The sequence below is a fragment of the Puntigrus tetrazona genome, chromosome 4, assembly GCF_018831695.1.
Source record: "Puntigrus tetrazona isolate hp1 chromosome 4, ASM1883169v1, whole genome shotgun sequence".
NCBI lineage: Eukaryota > Metazoa > Chordata > Actinopteri > Cypriniformes > Cyprinidae > Puntigrus > Puntigrus tetrazona.
The window spans coordinates 15,949,639-15,967,971 of NC_056702.1; the positions used below are offsets into that span (position 1 = coordinate 15,949,639).

The 18,333-nt window shown below is 38.6% G+C and overlaps 8 non-coding genes and 18 pseudogenes across 8 annotated transcripts; all 26 read right to left on the reverse strand.

Annotated features, from left to right (window-relative positions):
* Nucleotides 1-243: 243 nt before the first annotated feature.
* Nucleotides 244-362, reverse strand: LOC122343536. Its single transcript, XR_006250798.1, has one exon. It is a non-coding gene; the product is annotated as a 5S ribosomal RNA (ribosomal RNA).
* Nucleotides 363-639: 277 nt separating this feature from the next.
* Nucleotides 640-758, reverse strand: LOC122343685 (annotated as a pseudogene).
* A 277-nt stretch (nt 759-1,035) lies between these two features.
* On the reverse strand, nt 1,036-1,154 carry LOC122343633 (annotated as a pseudogene).
* A 278-nt stretch (nt 1,155-1,432) lies between these two features.
* LOC122343586 lies at nt 1,433-1,551 on the reverse strand. The gene has a single exon (XR_006250807.1). It is a non-coding gene; the product is annotated as a 5S ribosomal RNA (ribosomal RNA).
* Nucleotides 1,552-1,831: 280 nt separating this feature from the next.
* On the reverse strand, nt 1,832-1,950 carry LOC122343845. The gene has a single exon (XR_006250834.1). It is a non-coding gene; the product is annotated as a 5S ribosomal RNA (ribosomal RNA).
* Nucleotides 1,951-2,226: 276 nt separating this feature from the next.
* LOC122343742 lies at nt 2,227-2,345 on the reverse strand (annotated as a pseudogene).
* Nucleotides 2,346-2,617: 272 nt separating this feature from the next.
* Nucleotides 2,618-2,736, reverse strand: LOC122343686 (annotated as a pseudogene).
* Nucleotides 2,737-3,010: 274 nt separating this feature from the next.
* On the reverse strand, nt 3,011-3,129 carry LOC122343584 (annotated as a pseudogene).
* Nucleotides 3,130-3,409: 280 nt separating this feature from the next.
* LOC122343598 lies at nt 3,410-3,528 on the reverse strand. The gene has a single exon (XR_006250808.1). It is a non-coding gene; the product is annotated as a 5S ribosomal RNA (ribosomal RNA).
* A 277-nt stretch (nt 3,529-3,805) lies between these two features.
* LOC122343931 lies at nt 3,806-3,924 on the reverse strand. Its single transcript, XR_006250911.1, has one exon. It is a non-coding gene; the product is annotated as a 5S ribosomal RNA (ribosomal RNA).
* Nucleotides 3,925-4,201: 277 nt separating this feature from the next.
* LOC122343596 lies at nt 4,202-4,320 on the reverse strand (annotated as a pseudogene).
* Nucleotides 4,321-4,596: 276 nt separating this feature from the next.
* Nucleotides 4,597-4,705, reverse strand: LOC122343766 (annotated as a pseudogene).
* Nucleotides 4,706-4,984: 279 nt separating this feature from the next.
* Nucleotides 4,985-5,103, reverse strand: LOC122343729 (annotated as a pseudogene).
* Nucleotides 5,104-5,381: 278 nt separating this feature from the next.
* LOC122343706 lies at nt 5,382-5,500 on the reverse strand (annotated as a pseudogene).
* Nucleotides 5,501-5,782: 282 nt separating this feature from the next.
* LOC122343816 lies at nt 5,783-5,901 on the reverse strand (annotated as a pseudogene).
* Nucleotides 5,902-6,178: 277 nt separating this feature from the next.
* Nucleotides 6,179-6,297, reverse strand: LOC122343680 (annotated as a pseudogene).
* Nucleotides 6,298-6,574: 277 nt separating this feature from the next.
* LOC122343750 lies at nt 6,575-6,693 on the reverse strand (annotated as a pseudogene).
* Nucleotides 6,694-6,970: 277 nt separating this feature from the next.
* LOC122343537 lies at nt 6,971-7,089 on the reverse strand. The gene has a single exon (XR_006250799.1). It is a non-coding gene; the product is annotated as a 5S ribosomal RNA (ribosomal RNA).
* A 277-nt stretch (nt 7,090-7,366) lies between these two features.
* Nucleotides 7,367-7,485, reverse strand: LOC122343894. Its single transcript, XR_006250878.1, has one exon. It is a non-coding gene; the product is annotated as a 5S ribosomal RNA (ribosomal RNA).
* A 277-nt stretch (nt 7,486-7,762) lies between these two features.
* Nucleotides 7,763-7,881, reverse strand: LOC122343704 (annotated as a pseudogene).
* Nucleotides 7,882-8,552: 671 nt separating this feature from the next.
* On the reverse strand, nt 8,553-8,671 carry LOC122343538. Its single transcript, XR_006250800.1, has one exon. It is a non-coding gene; the product is annotated as a 5S ribosomal RNA (ribosomal RNA).
* A 277-nt stretch (nt 8,672-8,948) lies between these two features.
* LOC122343681 lies at nt 8,949-9,067 on the reverse strand (annotated as a pseudogene).
* A 1,081-nt stretch (nt 9,068-10,148) lies between these two features.
* Nucleotides 10,149-10,267, reverse strand: LOC122343805 (annotated as a pseudogene).
* A 1,052-nt stretch (nt 10,268-11,319) lies between these two features.
* On the reverse strand, nt 11,320-11,438 carry LOC122343797 (annotated as a pseudogene).
* Nucleotides 11,439-17,282: 5,844 nt separating this feature from the next.
* On the reverse strand, nt 17,283-17,402 carry LOC122343773 (annotated as a pseudogene).
* A 653-nt stretch (nt 17,403-18,055) lies between these two features.
* LOC122343811 lies at nt 18,056-18,164 on the reverse strand (annotated as a pseudogene).
* Between the last annotated feature and the right edge of the window lie 169 nt (nt 18,165-18,333).

The window sequence follows — 18,333 nt, forward strand, 5'->3', positions numbered from 1 at the left end:
GAGGCACACTAAGTGCCATTATACTAGATAAGTAATGGATGAAATACAAAAAAAAATACTTCAAAATGAGCTACATTAAAAATAAGAGCATTAGTTAAGTAGTTAAAAACAGTCAAACTCTGTTTAAAGAACAGCTACTTTAAAGGCAATTGAATTAAATAAGCAGTAAGGGAAAGCAAAGAGCTGGTCAAACTTTGACCACACTAAGGGCCAGTGTATTAGATAAGTAGTGAAAAACTCAAAAACTTACAGCACCTGGTATTCCTAGGCAGTCTCCCATCCAAGTACTAACTAGGCCCAACTCTGCTTAGCTTCTGAGATCAGACGAGATCAGGCGTGAAAAGGGTGGTATGGCCGTAAGCGAGAGCTGCTGCAAAAAGCCTCCTATTTTAAGGTGAGGCACATTAAGTGCCATTATACTAGATAAGTAATGAATGAAATACAAAAAAAATACTTCAAAATGAGCTACATTAAAGATAAGAGCATTAGTTAAGTAGTTAAAAATAGTCAAACTCTGTTTAAAGAACGGCTTCTTTAAAGGCAATTGAATTAAATAAGCAGTAAGGGAAAGCAAAGAGCTGGTCAAACTTTGACCACACTAAGGGCCAGTGTATTAGATAAGTAGTGAAAAAACTCAAAAACTGAGAGCACCTGGTATTCCTAGGCAGTCTCCCATCCAAGTACTAACTAGGCCCAACTCTGCTTAGCTTCTGAGATCAGACGAGATCAGGCGTGAACAGGGCGGTATGGCCGTAAGCGAAAGCTGCTGCAAAAAGCCCCCTATTTTAAGGTGAGGCACACTAAGTGCCATTATACTAGATAAGTAATGAATGAAATACAAAAAAAATACTTCAAAATGAGCTACATTAAAGATAAGAGCATTAGTTAAGTAGTTAAAAATAGTCAAACTCTGTTTAAAGAACGGCTTCTTTAAAGGCAATTGAATTAAATAAGCAGTAAGGGAAAGCAAAGAGCTGGTCAAACTTTGACCACACTAAGGGCCAGTGTATTAGATAAGTAGTGAAAAAACTCAAAAACTTACAGCACCTGGTATTCCTAGGCAGTCTCCCATCCAAGTACTAAACAGGCCCAACTCTGCTTAGCTTCTGAGATCAGACGAGATCAGGCGTGAACAGGGTGGTACGGCCTTAAGCGAAAGCTGCTGCAAGAAGCCCCCTATTTTAAGGTGAGGCACACTAAGTGCCATTATACTAGATAAGTAATGGATGAAATACAAAAAAAAAAATACTTCAAAATGAGCTACATTAAAGATAAGAGCATTAGTTAAGTAGTTAAAAACAGTCAAACTCTGTTTAAAGAACAGCTACTTTAAAGGCAATTGAATTAAATAAGCAGTAAGGGAAAGCAAAGAGCTGGTCAAACTTTGACCACACTAAGGGCCAGTGTATTAGATAAGTAGTGAAAAACTCAAAACTTACAGCACCTGGTATTCCTAGGCAGTCTCCCATCCAAGTACTAACCAGGCCCAACTCTGCTTAGCTTCTGAGATCAGACGAGATCAGGCGTGAAAAGGGTGGTATGGCCGTAAGCGAAAGCTGCTGCAAAAAGCCCCCTATTTTAAGGTGAGGCACACTAAGTGCCATTATACTAGATAAGTAATGAATGAAATACAAAAAAAAAAATACTTCAAAATGAGCTACATTAAAGATAAGAGCATTAGTTAAGTAGTTAAAAACAGTCAAACTCTGTTTAAAGAACAGCTACTTTAAAGGCAATTGAATTAAATAAGCAGTAAGGGAAAGCAAAGAGCTGGTCAAACTTTGACCACACTAAGGGCCAGTGTATTAGATAAGTAGTGAAAAAACTCAAAAACTTACAGCACCTGGTATTCCTAGGCAGTCTCCCATCCAAGTACTAACTAGGCCCAACTCTGCTTAGCTTCTGAGATCAGACGAGATCAGGCGTGAACAGGGTGGTATGGCCGTAAGCGAAAGCTGCTGCAAAAAGCCCCTATTTTAAGGTGAGGCACACTAAGTGCCATTATACTAGATAAGTAATGAATGAAATACAAAAAAAAATACTTCAAAATGAGCTACATTAAAGATAAGAGCATTAGTTAAGTAGTTAAAAACAGTCAAACTCTGTTTAAAGAACAGCTACTTTAAAGGCAATTGAATTAAATAAGCAGTAAGGGAAAGCAAAGAGCTGGTCAAACTTTGACCACACTAAGGGCCAGTGTATTAGATAAGTAGTGAAAAACTCAAAAACTTACAGCACCTGGTATTCCTAGGCAGTCTCCCATCCAAGTACTAACTAGGCCCAACTCTGCTTAGCTTCTGAGATCAGACGAGATCAGGCGTGAAAAGGGTGGTATGGCCGCGTAGCTGCTGCTGCAAAAAGCCTCCTATTTTAAGGTGAGGCACATTAAGTGCCATTATACTAGATAAGTAATGAATGAAATACAAAAAAATACTTCAAAATGAGCTACATTAAAGATAAGAGCATTAGTTAAGTAGTTAAAAATAGTCAAACTCTGTTTAAAGAACAGCTACTTTAAAGGCAATTGAATTAAATAAGCAGTAAGGGAAAGCAAAGAGCTGGTCAAACTTTGACCACACTAAGGGCCAGTGTATTAGATAAGTAGTGAAAAACTCAAAACTGAGAGCACCTGGTATTCCTAGGCAGTCTCCCATCCAAGTACTAACTAGGCCCAACTCTGCTTAGCTTCTGAGATCAGACGAGATCAGGCGTGAACAGGGCGGTATGGCCGTAAGCGAAAGCTGCTGCAAAAAGCCCCATATTTTAAGGTGAGGCACACTAAGTGCCATTATACTAGATAAGTAATGAATGAAATACAAAAAAATACTTCAAAATGAGCTACATTAAAGATAAGAGCATTAGTTAAGTAGTTAAAAATAGTCAAACTCTGTTTAAAGAACAGCTTCTTTAAAGGCAATTGAATTAAATAAGCAGTAAGGGAAAGCAAAGAGCTGGTCAAACTTTGACCACACTAAGGGCCAGTGTATTAGATAAGTAGTGAAAAACTCAAAACTTACAGCACCTGGTATTCCTAGGCAGTCTCCCATCCAAGTACTAAACAGGCCCAACTCTGCTTAGCTTCTGAGATCAGACGAGATCAGGCGTGAACAGGGTGGTATGGCCTTAAGCGAAAGCTGCTGCAAAAAGCCCCCTATTTTAAGGTGAGGCACACTAAGTGCCATTATACTAGATAAGTAATGGATGAAATACAAAAAAAAAAATACTTCAAAATGAGCTACATTAAAGATAAGAGCATTAGTTAAGTAGTTAAAAACAGTCAAACTCTGTTTAAAGAACAGCTACTTTAAAGGCAATTGAATTAAATAAGCAGTAAGGGAAAGCAAAGAGCTGGTCAAACTTTGACCACACTAAGGGCCAGTGTATTAGATAAGTAGTGAAAAAACTCAAAAACTTACAGCACCTGGTATTCCTAGGCAGTCTCCCATCCAAGTACTAACCAGGCCCAACTCTGCTTAGCTTCTGAGATCAGACGAGATCAGGCGTGAAAAGGGTGGTATGGCCGTAAGCGAGAGCTGCTGCAAAAAGCCCCCTATTTTAAGGTGAGGCACATTAAGTGCCATTATACTAGATAAGTAATGAATGAAATACAAAAAAAATACTTCAAAATGAGCTACATTAAAGATAAGAGCATTAGTTAAGTAGTTAAAAACAGTCAAACTCTGTTTAAAGAACAGCTACTTTAAAGGCAATTGAATTAAATAAGCAGTAAGGGAAAGCAAAGAGCTGGTCAAACTTTGACCACACTAAGGGCCAGTGTATTAGATAAGTAGTGAAAAAACTCAAAAACTTACAGCACCTGGAATTCCTAGGCAGTCTCCCATCCAAGTACCAACTAGGCCCAACTCTGCTTAGCTTCTGAGATCAGACGAGATCAGGCGTGTACAGGGTGGTATGGCCGTAAGCAAAAGCTGCTGCAAAAAGCCCCTATTTTAAGGTGAGGCACACTAAGTGCCATTATACTAGATAAGTAATGAATGAAATACAAAAAAAAATACTTCAAAATGAGCTACATTAAAGATAAGAGCATTAGTTAAGTAGTTAAAAACAGTCAAACTCTGTTTAAAGAACAGCTACTTTAAAGGCAATTGAATTAAATAAGCAGTAAGGGAAAGCAAAGAGCTGGTCAAACTTTGACCACACTAAGGGCCAGTGTATTAGATAAGTAGTGAAAAAACTCAAAAACTTACAGCACCTGGTATTCCTAGGCAGTCTCCCATCCAAGTACTAACTAGGCCCAAATCTGCTTAGCTTCTGAGATCAGACGAGATCAGGCGTGAACAGGGTGGTATGGCCGTAAGCGAAAGCTGCTACAAAAAGCCCCGTATTTTAAGGTGTGGCACATTAAGTGCCATTATACTAGATAAGTAATGAATGAAATACAAAAAAATACTTCAAAATGAGCTACATTAAAGATAAGAGCATTAGTTAAGTAGTTAAAAACAGTCAAACTCTGTTTAAAGTACAGCTAATTTAAAGGCAATTGAATTAAATAAGCAGTAAGGGAAAGCAAAGAGCTGGTCAAACTATGGCCACACTAAGGGCCAGTGTATTAGATAAGTAGTGAAAAAACTCAAAAACTTGCAGCACCTGGTATTCCTAGGCAGTCTCCCATCCAAGTACTAACCAGGCCCAACTCTGCTTAGCTTCTGAGATCAGGCGTGAACAGGGTGGTATGGCCGTAAGCGAAAGCTGCTGCAAAAAGCCCCCTATTTTAAGGTGAGGCACACTAAGTGCCATTATACTAGATAAGTAATGAATGAAATACAAAAAAAAAAATACTTCAAAATGAGCTACATTAAAGATAAGAGCATTAGTTAAGTAGTTAAAAACAGTCAAACTCTGTTTAAAGAACAGCTACTTTAAAGGCAATTGAATTAAATAAGCAGTAAGGGAAAGCAAAGAGCTGGTCAATCTTTGACCGCACTAAGGGCCAGGGTATTAGATAAGTAGTGAAAAAACTCAAAACTTACAGCACCTGGTATTCATAGGCAGTCTGCCATCCAAGTACTAACTAGGCCCAACTCTGCTTAGCTTCTGAGATCAGACGAGATCAGGCGTGAACAGGGTGGTATGGCCGTGAAGCGAAAAGCTGCTGCAAAAAGCCCCTATTTCAAGGTGAGGCACACTAAGTGCCATTATACTAGATAAGTAATGAATGAAATACAAAAAAAATACTTCAAAATGAGCTACATTAAAGATAAGAGCATTAGTTAAGTAGTTAAAAACAGTCAAACTCTGTTTAAAGAACAGCTACTTTAAAGGCAATTGAAGTAAATAAGCAGTAAGGGAAAGCAAAGAGCTGGTCAAACTTTGACCACACTAAGGGCCAGTGTATTAGATAAGTAGTGAAAAAACTCAAAAACTTACAGCACCTGGTATTCCTAGGCAGTCTCCCATCCTAGTACTAACTAGGCACAACTCTGCTTAGCTTCTGAGATCAGACGAGATCAGGCGTGAACAGGGTGGTATGGCCGTGAAGCTAAAAGCTGCTGCAAAAAGCCCCTATTTTAAGGTGAGGCACACTAAGTGCCATTATACTAGATAAGTAATGAATGAAATACAAAAAAAAAAAAAATACTTCAAAATGAGCTACATCAAAGATAAGAGCATTAGTTAAGTAGTTAAAAACAGTCAAACTCTGTTTAAAGAACAGCTACTTTAAAGGCAATTGAATTAAATAAGCAGTAAGGGAAAGCAAAGAGCTGGTCAAACTTTGACCACACTAAGGGCCAGTGTATTAGATAAGTAGTGAAAAACTCAAAACTTACAGCACCTGGTATTCATAGGCAGTCTGCCATCCAAGTACTAACTAGGCCCAACTCTGCTTAGCTTCTGAGATCAGACGACATCAGGCGTGAACAGGGTGGTACGGCCTTAAGCGAAAGCTGCTGCAAGAAGCCCCCTATTTTAAGGTGAGGCACACTAAGTGCCATTATACTAGATAAGTAATGAATGAAATACAAAAAAAATACTTCAAAATGAGCTACATTAAAGATAAGAGCATTAGTTAAGTAGTTAAAAATAGTCAAACTCTGTTTAAAGAACGGCTTCTTTAAAGGCAATTGAATTAAATAAGCAGTAAGGGAAAGCAAAGAGCTGGTCAAACTTTGACCACACTAAGGGCCAGTGTATTAGATAAGTAGTGAAAAAACTCAAAAACTGAGAGCACCTGGTATTCCTAGGCAGTCTCCCATCCAAGTACTAACTAGGCCCAACTCTGCTTAGCTTCTGAGATCAGACGAGATCAGGCGTGAACAGGGTGGTATGGCCGTAAGCGAAAGCTGCTGCAAAAAGCCCCATATTTTAAGGTGAGGCACACTAAGTGCCATTATACTAGATAAGTAATGAATGAAATACAAAAAAAAAAATACTTCAAAATGAGCTACATTAAAGATAAGAGCATTAGTTAAGTAGTTAAAACAGTCAAACTCTGTTTAAAGAACAGCTACTTTAAAGGCAATTGAATTAAATAAGCAGTAAGGCAAAGCAAAGAGCTGGTCAAACTTTGACCACACTAAGGGCCAGTGTATTAGATAAGTAGTGAAAAACTCAAAACTTACAGCACCTGGTATTCATAGGCAGTCTGCCATCCAAGTACTAACTAGGCCCAACTCTGCTTAGCTTCTGAGATCAGACGAGATCAGGCGTGAACAGGGTGGTACGGCCTTAAGCAAAAGCTGCTGCAAGAAGCCCCCTATTTTAAGGTGAGGCACACTAAGTGCCATTATACTAGATAAGTAATGGATGAAATACAAAAAAAAAATACTTCAAAATGAGCTACATTAAAAATAAGAGCATTAGTTAAGTAGTTAAAAACAGTCAAACTCTGTTTAAAGAACAGCTACTTTAAAGGCAATTGAATTAAATAAGCAGTAAGGGAAAGCAAAAGAGCTGGTCAAACTTTGACACACTAAGGGCCAGTGTATTAGATAAGTAGTGAAAAACTCAAAACTTACAGCACCTGGTATTCCTAGGCAGTCTCCCATCCAAGTACTAACTAGGCCCAACTCTGCTTAGCTTCTGAGATCAGACGAGATCAGGCGTGAAAAGGGTGGTATGGCCGTAAGCGAGAGCTGCTGCAAAAAGCCCCCTATTTTAAGGTGAGGCACATTAAGTGCCATTATACTAGATAAGTAATGAATGAAATACAAAAAAAATACTTCAAAATGAGCTACATTAAAGATAAGAGCATTAGTTAAGTAGTTAAAAATAGTCAAACTCTGTTTAAAGAACGGCTTCTTTAAAGGCAATTGAATTAAATAAGCAGTAAGGGAAAGCAAAGAGCTGGTCAAACTTTGACCACACTAAGGGCCAGTGTATTAGATAAGTAGTGAAAAAACTCAAAAACTTACAGCACCTGGTATTCCTAGGCAGTCTCCCATCCAAGTACTAACTAGGCCCAACTCTGCTTAGCTTCTGAGATCAGACGAGATCAGGCGTGAACAGGGCGGTATGGCCGTAAGCGAAAGCTGCTGCAAAAAGCCCCCTATTTTAAGGTGAGGCACACTAAGTGCCATTATACTAGATAAGTAATGAATGAAATACAAAAAAAATACTTCAAAATGAGCTACATTAAAGATAAGAGCATTAGTTAAGTAGATAAAAATAGTCAAACTCTGTTTAAAGAACGGCTTCTTTAAAGGCAATTGAATTAAATAAGCAGTAAGGGAAAGCAAAGAGCTGGTCAAACTTTGACCACACTAAGGGCCAGTGTATTAGATAAGTAGTGAAAAAACTCAAAAACTGAGAGCACCTGGTATTCCTAGGCAGTCTCCCATCCAAGTACTAACTAGGCCCAACTCTGCTTAGCTTCTGAGATCAGACGAGATCAGGCATGAACAGGGTGGTATGGCCGTAAGCAAAAAGCTGCTGCAAAAGCCCCTATTTTAAGGTGAGGCACACTAAGTGCCATTATACTAGATAAGTAATGAATGAAATACAAAAAAAAAATACTTCAAAATGAGCTACATCAAAGATAAGAGCATTAGTTAAGTAGTTAAAAACAGTCAAACTCTGTTTAAAGAACAGCTACTTTAAAGGCAATTGAATTAAATAAGCAGTAAGGGAAAGCAAAGAGCTGGTCAAACTTTGACCACACTAAGGGCCAGTGTATTAGATAAGTAGTGAAAAACTCAAAACTTACAGCACCTGGTATTCCTAGGCAGTCTCCCATCCAAGTACTAACTAGGCCCAACTCTGCTTAGCTTCTGAGATCAGGCGTGAACAGGGTGGGGTGGTACGGCCTTAAGCGAAAGCTGCTGCAAAAAGCCCCTATTTTAAGGTGAGGCACACTAAGTGCCATTATACTAGATAAGTAATGAATGAAATACAAAAAAAAAAAAATACTTCAAAATGAGCTACATTAAAGATAAGAGCATTAGTTAAGTAGTTAAAAACAGTCAAACTCTGTTTAAAGAACAGCTACTTTAAAGGCAATTGAATTAAATAAGCAGTAAGGGAAAGCAAAGAGCTGGTCAAACTTTGACCACACTAAGGGCCAGTGTATTAGATAAGTAGTGAAAAAACTCAAAAACTTACAGCACCTGGTATTCCTAGGCAGTCTCCCATCCAAGTACTAACTAGGCCCAACTCTGCTTAGCTTCTGAGATCAGACGAGATCAGGCGTGAAAAGGGTGGTATGGCCGTAAGCGAGAGCTGCTGCAAAAGGCCCCCTATTTTAAGGTGAGGCACATTAAGTGCCATTATACTAGATAAGTAATGAATGAAATACAAAAAAAATACTTCAAAATGAGCTACATTAAAGATAAGAGCATTAGTTAAGTAGTTAAAAATAGTCAAACTCTGTTTAAAGAACGGCTTCTTTAAAGGCAATTGAATTAAATAAGCAGTAAGGGAAAGCAAAGAGCTGGTCAAACTTTGACCACACTAAGGGCCAGTGTATTAGATAAGTAGTGAAAAAACTCAAAAACTGAGAGCACCTGGTATTCCTAGGCAGTCTCCCATCCAAGTACTAACTAGGCCCAACTCTGCTTAGCTTCTGAGATCAGACGAGATCAGGCGTGAACAGGGTGGTATGGCCGTAAGCTAAAGCTGCTGCAAAAAGCCCCTATTTTAAGGTGAGGCACACTAAGTGCCATTATACTAGATAAGTAATGAATGAAATACAAAAAAAAAAATACTTCAAAATGAGCTACATTAAAGATAAGAGCATTAGTTAAGTAGTTAAAAATAGTCAAACTCTGTTTAAAGAACGGCTTCTTTAAAGGCAATTGAATTAAATAAGCAGTAAGGGAAAGCAAAGAGCTGGTCAAACTTTGACCACACTAAGGGCCAGTGTATTAGATAAGTAGTGAAAAACTCAAAACTTACAGCACCTGGTATTCCTAGGCAGTCTCCCATCCAAGTACTAACTAGGCCCAACTCTGCTTAGCTTCTGAGATCAGACGAAAGACTGTGAAGGTGAACAGGGTGGTATGGTCGTAAGCCAAAGCTGCTGCAAAAGCCCCCTATTTTAAGGTGAGGCACACTCAAGTGCCATTATACTAGATAAGTAATGAATGAAATACAAAAAAAAATACTTCCAAAATGAGCTAAGCATAAAAGATAAGAGCATTAGTTAAGTAGTTAAAACAGTCAAATCCTGTTTAAAGAACAGCTACTAAAGGCAATTGAATTAAATAAGCAGTAAGTGAAAGCAAAGAGCTGGTCAAACTTTGACCACACTAAGGGCCAGTGTATTAGATAAGTAGTGAAAACTCAAAACTGAGAGCACCTGGTATTCCTAGGCAGTCTCCCATCCAAGTACTAAACTAGGCCCAACTCTGCTTAGCTTCTGAGATCAGACGATCAGAAGCGTGAACAGGGCGGTTTAGCTGCAGAAGCTAAAGCTGCCGGCAAAAAGCCCCTTATTTTAAGGTGAGGGGCACACTAAGTGCCATTATACCAGATAAGCAATGAATGAAATACAAAAAAAAAAACTTCAAAATGGAGCTACATTAAAGATAAGAGCATTAGTTAAGTAGTTAAAAATAGTCAAACTCTCTGTTTAAAGAAGAGCTACTTAAAGGCAATTTCGAATTAAATACAGTAAGGAAAGCAAAGAGCTGGTCAAACTTTGACCACACTAAGGGCCAGTGTATTGTGGGATAAGCAGTGAAAAAACTCAAAACTTACAGCACCTGGTATTCCTAGGCAGTCTCCCCATCCAAGTACCAACTAGGCCCAACTCTGCTTAGCTTCTGAGATCAGACGAGATCAGGCGGAAGAGGGTGGTATGGCCGTAAGCTAAAGCTGCTGCAAAAAAGCCCCTATTTAAGGTGAGGCCACTCATGCCATTATACTCAGATAAGTAATGAATGAATACAAAAAAAAAAATACTCAAAAATGAGCTACGTAAAGATACAAGAGCATTAGTTAAGTAGTTAAAACAGTCAAACTCTGTTTAAAGTACAGCTACTTTAAAGGCAATTGAATTAAATGTCAAGTGTGCAAGTGAAAGAGCTGTCAAACTTGACCACACTAAGGGCCAGTGTAATAGATAAGTAGTGAAAAAAACTTACAGCACCTGGTATTCCTAGGCAGTCTGCCATCCAAGTACTAACTAGGCCCAACTCTTGCTTAGCCTCTGAGACTGTGACTTATGATCAGGCGAAAATTGGTGGTGGTACTGCCTTGCCGAAAGCTGCTGCAAGGCCCCTATTTTAAGGTGAGGCACACTAAGTGCCATTATACTAGATAAGTAATGGATAAAATACAAAAAAAAATACTTCAAAAATGAGCTGTTACTAAAGATAAGAGCATTAGTTAAGTAGTTAAAAATAGTCAAACTCTCTGCTTAAAGAACGGCTTTTTTAAAGGCAATTGAATCAAATAAGCAGGCGAAAGCAAAGAGCTGGTCAAATCCTTTGACCACCTGGTGCAGTGTATTAGATAAGTAGTGAAAAACTCAAAAACTGAGAGCACCTGGTATTCCTAGGCAGTCTCCTATCCAAGTACTAACTAGGCCCTGCCCTGCTTAGCTTGAGATCAGATGAGATCAGGCGAACAGGGCGTGTATGGCCCGTAAGCGAAAGCTGCTGCAAGAAAGCCCTCTATTTTAAGGTGAGGCACACTATGCCATTATACTAGATATAATGAATGAAATACAAAAAAATACTTCAAAATGAGCTACATTAAAAGATAAGAGCATTAGTTAAGTAGTTAAAAATAGTCAAACTCTGTTTAAAGAACGGCTTCTTTAAAGGCAATTGAATTAAATAAGCAGTGGTAAGGAAAGTGAAAGAGCTGACAAACTTTGACCACACTAAGGGCCAGTATTAGATATAGTGAAAAACTCAAAACTTACAGCACCTGGCATTCCTAGGCAGTCTCCCATCCAAGCACTAACTAGGCCCAACTCTGCTTAGCTTCTGAGATCAGACGAGATCAGGCGTGAACAGGGTGGTAAGGTCAGAAGCAAAGCTGCTGCAAAAAGCCCTCTATTTTAAGGTGAGGTACATCAAGTGCCATTATACTAGATAAGTAATGAATGAAATACAAAAAAAAATATTTCAAATGAGCTAAGCATCAAAGCATAAGAGCATTAGTTAAGTAGTTAAACAGTCAAACTCTGTTTAAAGAACAGCTACTTTAAAGGCAATTTCTAACTAAATAAGCAGTAAGGGAAAGCAAACATTGGTCAAACTTTTGACCACACTAAGGGCCAGTGTATTAGATAAGTAGTGAAAACTCAAAACTTACAGCACCTGGTATTCAGGCAGTCTCCCCATCCGGGCAATTAACTAGGCCCAACTCTGCTTAGCTTCCTAAGATCGACGAGATCAGGCGTGAATCAGGGTGGTAACGGCCTTGCCGCAAAGCTGCTGCAAGAAGCTCCCCCTATTTTAAGGTGAGGCACGCTAAGTGCCATTATACTAGATAAGCAATGGATGAAATACAAAAAAAAAAATACTTCCAAAACGAGCTACATTAAAGATAAGAGCATTAGTTAAGTAGTTAAATAGTCAAATCCTGTTTAAAGAACAGCTACTTTAAAGGCAATTGAATTAAAATAAGCAGTAAGGAAAAGCAAAGAGCTGGTCAAATCCTTGACCACACTAAGGCCAGTGTATTAGATAAGTAGTGAAAAACTTTAAAACTTACAGCACTCTGGTATTCCTCGCGAAAGGTGTCTCCCATCCAAGTACTAACTAGGCCCAACTCCGTTTAGTCGTGAGATCAGACGAAAGACTGTATGGAAAAGGTGGTATGACCAAGCGAGAGCTGCTGCAAAAAGCTCCTATTTTAGTGTGAGGTACATTGGCGCTACTATACTAGATAAGTAATGAATGAAACACAAAAAATACTTCCAAATGAGCTACTCATTAAAGATAAGAGCATTAATTAAGTAGTTAAAAATAGTCAAACTTGTTTAAAGAACGGCTTTAAAGGCAATTGAATTAAATACAGTAAGGGAAAGCAAAGAGCTGGTCAAACTTTGACCACATCAAGGGCCAGTATTAGATAAGTAGTGAAAACTCAAAAATTGAGAGTACCTGGTATTCCTAGGCAGTCTCCATCCAAGTACTAACTAGGCTCAACTCGCTTAGCTTCTGAGATCAGATGAGTGATCAGGCGTGAACAGGGCTGCATGGCCGTAAGCAAAAGCTGCTGCAGAAAGCCCCCTATTTTGAAGGGGTGAGAGAGGCACACCAAGTGCCATTATACTAGATAAGTAATGAATGAAATACAAAAATACTTCAAATGAGCTACATTAAAGATAAGAGCATTAGTTATAGTTAAAAATATGTCAAATCCTGTTTAAAGAACGGCTTTAAAGGCAATTGAATAAAATAAGCAGTAAGGAAAGCAAAGAGCTGGGTCAAACTTTGACCACACTAAGGGCCAGTGTATTAGATAAGTAGAAAACTCAAAAACTTACAGCACCTGGTATTCCTAGGCAGCTCCCATCCAAGTACTAACTAGGCCCAACTCTGCTTAGCTTCAGATCAGACGAGATCAGGCGTGCAACATAACCCAATCACTAACCCACCACAGGCGGCGGGTCGTAGTTTTAAAGCTGCCGGCAAAAAGCCCCCATTTTAAGGTGAGGCACACTCAAGTGCCATTATACTAGATAAGTAATGAATGAAATACAAAAAAAAAAAAATACTTCAAAATGAGCTATAAAAGATAAGAGTATTAGTTATAGTTAAAAAACAGTCAAACTCTGTTTAAAGAACAGCTACTTTAAAGGCAATTGAATTAAATACAGTAAGTGGAAAAGCAAAGAGTCATCAAACTTTGACCACTAAGGGCCAGTGTGTATTAGATAAGTAGTGAAAAACTCAAAAACTTACAGCACCTGGTATTCCTGTGCAGCCCCCATCCAAAGTACTAACTAGGCCCCAACCTGCTTAGCTTCTAACATCAGACGAAAGATCAGGGCGCGGAACAGGGTGGTATGGCCTTAAGCGAAAGCTGCTGCAAGAAGCCCCTTATTTTAAGGTGAGGCACACACTATGCCATTATACTAGATAAGTAATGGATGAAATACAAAAAAATATCAAAACGAGCTACATTAAAGATAAGTAGCATAGTTAAGTAAAGTTAAAACAGTCAAACTCTGTTTAAAGAACAGCTATACTTTTTAAAAAGCAATTGAATTAAATAAGCAGTAAGGAAAAAGCAAAGAGTCATCAAACTTTGACCACACTAAGGGCCAGTGTATTAGATAAGTGAGTGAAAAACTCAAAAACTTACAGCACCTGGTATTCCCAGGAAGCCCCCATCCAAGTACTAACTAGGCCCAACTCTGCTTAGCTTCTGAGATCAGACGAGATCAGGCGTAAAAAGCGGGTGGAAGTGACCGTGAAGCGAGAGCTCGCTGCAAAAAAGCCCCCTATTTCAAGGTGAGGCACACAAAGTGCCATTATACTAGATAAGTAATGAATGAAATACAAAAAAATACTTCAAAAATGAGCTACATTAAAGATAAGAGCATTAGTTAAGTAGTTAAAAACAGTCAAACTCTGTTTAAAGAACAGCTACTTTAAAGGCAATTGAATTCAAATAAGCAGTAAGGGAGCAAAGAGCTGGTCAAACTTCTTTGACCACACTAAGGGCCAGTGTATTAGATAAGCAGGAAAAACTCAAAAAACTTACAGCACCTGGTATTCCCAGGCAGTCTCCATCCAAGTACTAATTCAGGTCTAACTCGTTTAGCTTCTGAGATCAGACAAGATCAGGCCTGAACAGGGTGGTATGGTCGTAGGTTTAAAGCTGCTGCAAAAAGCCCCCATTTTAAGGTGAGGTATACTATGCCATTATACTACAAGTAATGAATGAAATACAAAAAAAAAAATACTTCAAAATGAGCTACATTAAAGATAAGTATATTTAATTTTGCTAGTTAAAAATAGTCAAACTTCATTTAAAGAACGGCGCCGCAATTGAATTCAATAAGCAGTAAGGGAAAGCAAAGAGCTGGTCAAACTTTGACCACTAAGGGCCAAAGTGTAATAGATAAGTAGTGAAAAACTCAAAAAATTGAGAGCACCTGGTATTCCTAGGCAGTCTCCCCATCCAAGTACTAACTAGGCCCAACTCTGCTTAGCTTCTGAGACTCAGATGAGATCAGGCGTGAACAGGGCGGTATGGGCCGTAAGCAAAAAGCTGCTGCAGAAAGCCTCTATTTTAAGGTGAGGCACACCAAGCGCCATTATACCAGATAAGTAATGAATGAAATACAAAAAAATACTCAAAATGAGCTACATTAAAGATAAGAGCATTAGTTAAGAAGTTAAAAAGAAGTCAAACTCTGTTTAAAGAACGGCTTTAAAGGCAATTGAATAAAAATAAAGCAGTAAGGGAAAAAGAGCTGGTCAAACTTTGACCACACTAAGGGCCAGTGTATTAGATAAGCAGTGAAAAACTTCAAAAACTTACAGCACCTGGTATTCCTAGGCAGTCTCCCCATCCGGGCACTAATTCAGGCCCAACTCTGCTTTAGCTTCTGAGATCAGACGCAGATCAGGCGTGGAACAGGGTGGTATGGTCGTAAGCGAAAGCTGCTGCAAAAAGCCCCTATTTTAAGGTGAGGCACACTCAAGTGCCATTATACTAGATAAGTAATGAATGAAATACAAAAAAATACTTCCAAAATGAGCTACATAAAAGATAAGAGCATTAGTTAAGTAGTTAAAACAGTCAAACTCTCTGTTTAAAGAACAGCTACTTTAAAGGCAAATTGAATTAAATAAGCAGTAAGGAAAGCAAAAAGAGCTGGTCGCTTGACCACACTAAGCGGGCCACAGTGTATTAGATACAGTGAAAAACTCAAAAACTTACAGCACCTGGTATTCTAGGCAGGCCCCCATCCAAGTACTAACTAGGCCCAACTCTGCTTAGCTTCTAACATCAGATCTATGATCAGCCGTTGAACAGGGTGGTATGGTCTAAGCGAAAGCTGCTGCAAGAAGTCTCCATTTTAAGGTGTGAGGTACACTAAGTGCCATTATACTAGATAATGGATGAAATACAAAAAAATACTCAAACGAGTCACACTAAAGATAAGAGCATTGCTGATAGTTAAAAACAGTCAAACTCTGTTTAAAGAACAGCTACTTTAAAAGCAATTGAATTAAATAAGCAGTAAGGGAAGCAAAGAGCTGGTCAAACTTTGACCACACTAAGGGCCAGTATTAGATAAGTAGTGAAAAAACTCAAAACCCAGCACCTGGTATTCCTAGGTGTCTCCCATCCAAGTACTAATTCAGGCCCAACTCTGCTTAGCTTCTGAGATCAGATCGAGATCAGGCGTGAAAAGGGTGGTATGACCGTAGCTGCAGAGCTGCTGCAAAAAAGCCCCCATTTCAAGGTGAGGCACACACAAAGTGCCAGTTATACTAGATAAGCAATGAATGAAATACAAAAAAAAAAAAATACTAAAATGAGCTACATTAAAGATAAGAGCATTAGCTATAGTTAAAAACAGTCAAATCCTGTTTAAAGAACAGCTACTGTAAAGGCAAATTGAATTACCAAGCAGTGGTGAGGCAAAAGAGCTGGTCAAACTTGACCACACTAAGGGCCAGTGTATAGATAAGTAGTGAAAAAACTCAAAACTTACAGCACCTGGTATTCCTAGGCAGTCTCCCCATCCAAGCAATTAATCCAGGCCCAACTCTGCTTAGCTTCTGAGATGACAAGATCAGGCCTGAACAGGGTGGTGGCGGGCTGTAAGCGAAAGCTGCTGCAAAAGCCCCCTATTTTGCTACAGAGGTATACTAAGTGCCATTATACTAGATAAGTAATGAATGAAATACAAAAAAAAATACTTCAAATGAGCTACATTAAAGATAAGAGCATTAGTTAAGTAGTTAAAAAATAGTCAAATCCTGTTTAAAGAACAGCCACTCTTTAAAGGCAATTGAATTAAATAAGCAGTAAGGGATAAAGCAAAGAGCTGGTCAAACTTTTGACCACAAATTAAGGGCCAGTGTATTAGATAAGTAGTGAAAACTCAAAACTTACAGCACCTGGTATTCCGAGGCAGTCTCTCCATCCAAGAACTAACTAGGCCCAACTCTGCTTAGCTTCTGAGATCAGACAAGCTGACTTGAAGTGGAACAGGGTGGTATGGCCGTAAGCTAAAGCTGCTGCAAAAAGCTCCCTATTTGGGTGAGGCATACTATGCCATTATACTAGATAAGTAATGAATGAAATACAAAAAAATACTTCAAATGAGCTACATTAAAGATAAGAGCATTAGTTAAATAGAAGTTAAAAACAGTCAAACTCTGTTTTTCTAAAGAACAGCTACTTTAAAGGCAATTGAATTAAATAAGCAGTAAGGAAAGCAAAGAGCTGGTCAAACTTCTTTGACCACACTATGGGCCAGTGTAGTATTAGGATAAGCAGTGAAAAACTCAAAAACTTACAGCACCTGGTATTCCTAGGCAGTCTCCCATCCAAGTACTAACTAGGCTCAACTCTGTTTACTTGAGATCAGGCGTGAACAGGGTGGTATGGCCGTGTTTGAAAGCTGCTGCAAAAAGCCCCTATTTTAAGGTGAGGCACACTAAGTGCCATTATACTAGATAAGTAATGAATGAAATACAAAAAAAAATACTCAAAATGAGCTACATTGTAAAGATAAGAGCATTAGTTAAGTAGTTAAAAACAGTCAAATCCTCTGTTTAAAGAACAGCCACTTTAAAGGCAATCTTTCGAATTAAATAAGCAGTAAGGGGGAAAGCAAAGAGCTGGTCAAACTTGACCACACTAAGGGCCAGTGTATTAGATAAGTAGAAAAACTCAAAAACTTACAGCACCTGGTATTCCTAGGCAGTCTCCTCATCCAAGTACTAACTAGCCCAACTCTGCTTAGCTTCTGAGATCAGACGAGATCAGGGCGTGAACAGGGTGGTATGGCCGTAAGCAAAAGCTGCAAAAGTTCTATTTTAAGGTGAGGCACACACTCAAGTGCCATTATACTAGATAAGTAACGAATGAAATACAAAAAAATCCCAAATGAGCTACATTAAAGATAAGAGCATTAGTAGTAGTTAAAAACAGTCAAACTCTGTTTAAAGAACAGCTACTTTAAAGGCAATTGAATTAAATAAGCAGTAAGGGAAAGCAAAGAGCTGGTCAAACTTTGACCACACTAAGGGCCAGTGTATTAGATAAGTAGTGAAAAAACTCAAAAACCTACAGCACCTGGTATTCCTAGGCAGTCTCCCATCCAAGTACTAACTAGGCCCAACTCTGCTTAGCTTCTGAGATCAGGCGTGAACAGGTGGTATGGCCGTAGTAAAGCTGCTGCAAAAAGCCCCTATTTTAAGGTGAGGCACACTAAGTGCCATTATACTAGATAAGTAATGAATGAAATACAAAAAAAAAAATACTTCAAAATGAGCTACATCAAAGATAAGAGCATTAGTTAAGTAGTTAAAAACAGTCAAACTCTGTTTAAAGAACAGCTACTTTAAAGGCAATTGAATTAAATAAGCAGTAAGGGAAAGCAAAGAGCTGGTCAAACTTTGACCACACTAAGGGCCAGTGTATTAGATAAGTAGTGAAAAAACTCAAAAACTTACAGCACCTGGTATTCCTAGGCAGTCTCCCATCCAAGTACTAACTAGGCCCAACTCTGCTTAGCTTCTGAGATCAGACATGAACAGGGTGGTATGGCCGTAAGCGAAAGCTGCTGCAAAAAGCCCCCTATTTTAAGGTGAGGCACACGAAGTGCCATTATACTAGATAAGTAATGAATGAAATACAAAAAAAAAAATACTTCAAAATGAGCTCCATTAAAGATAAGAGCATTAGTTAAGTAGTTAAAAACAGTCAAACTCTGTTTAAAGGTAC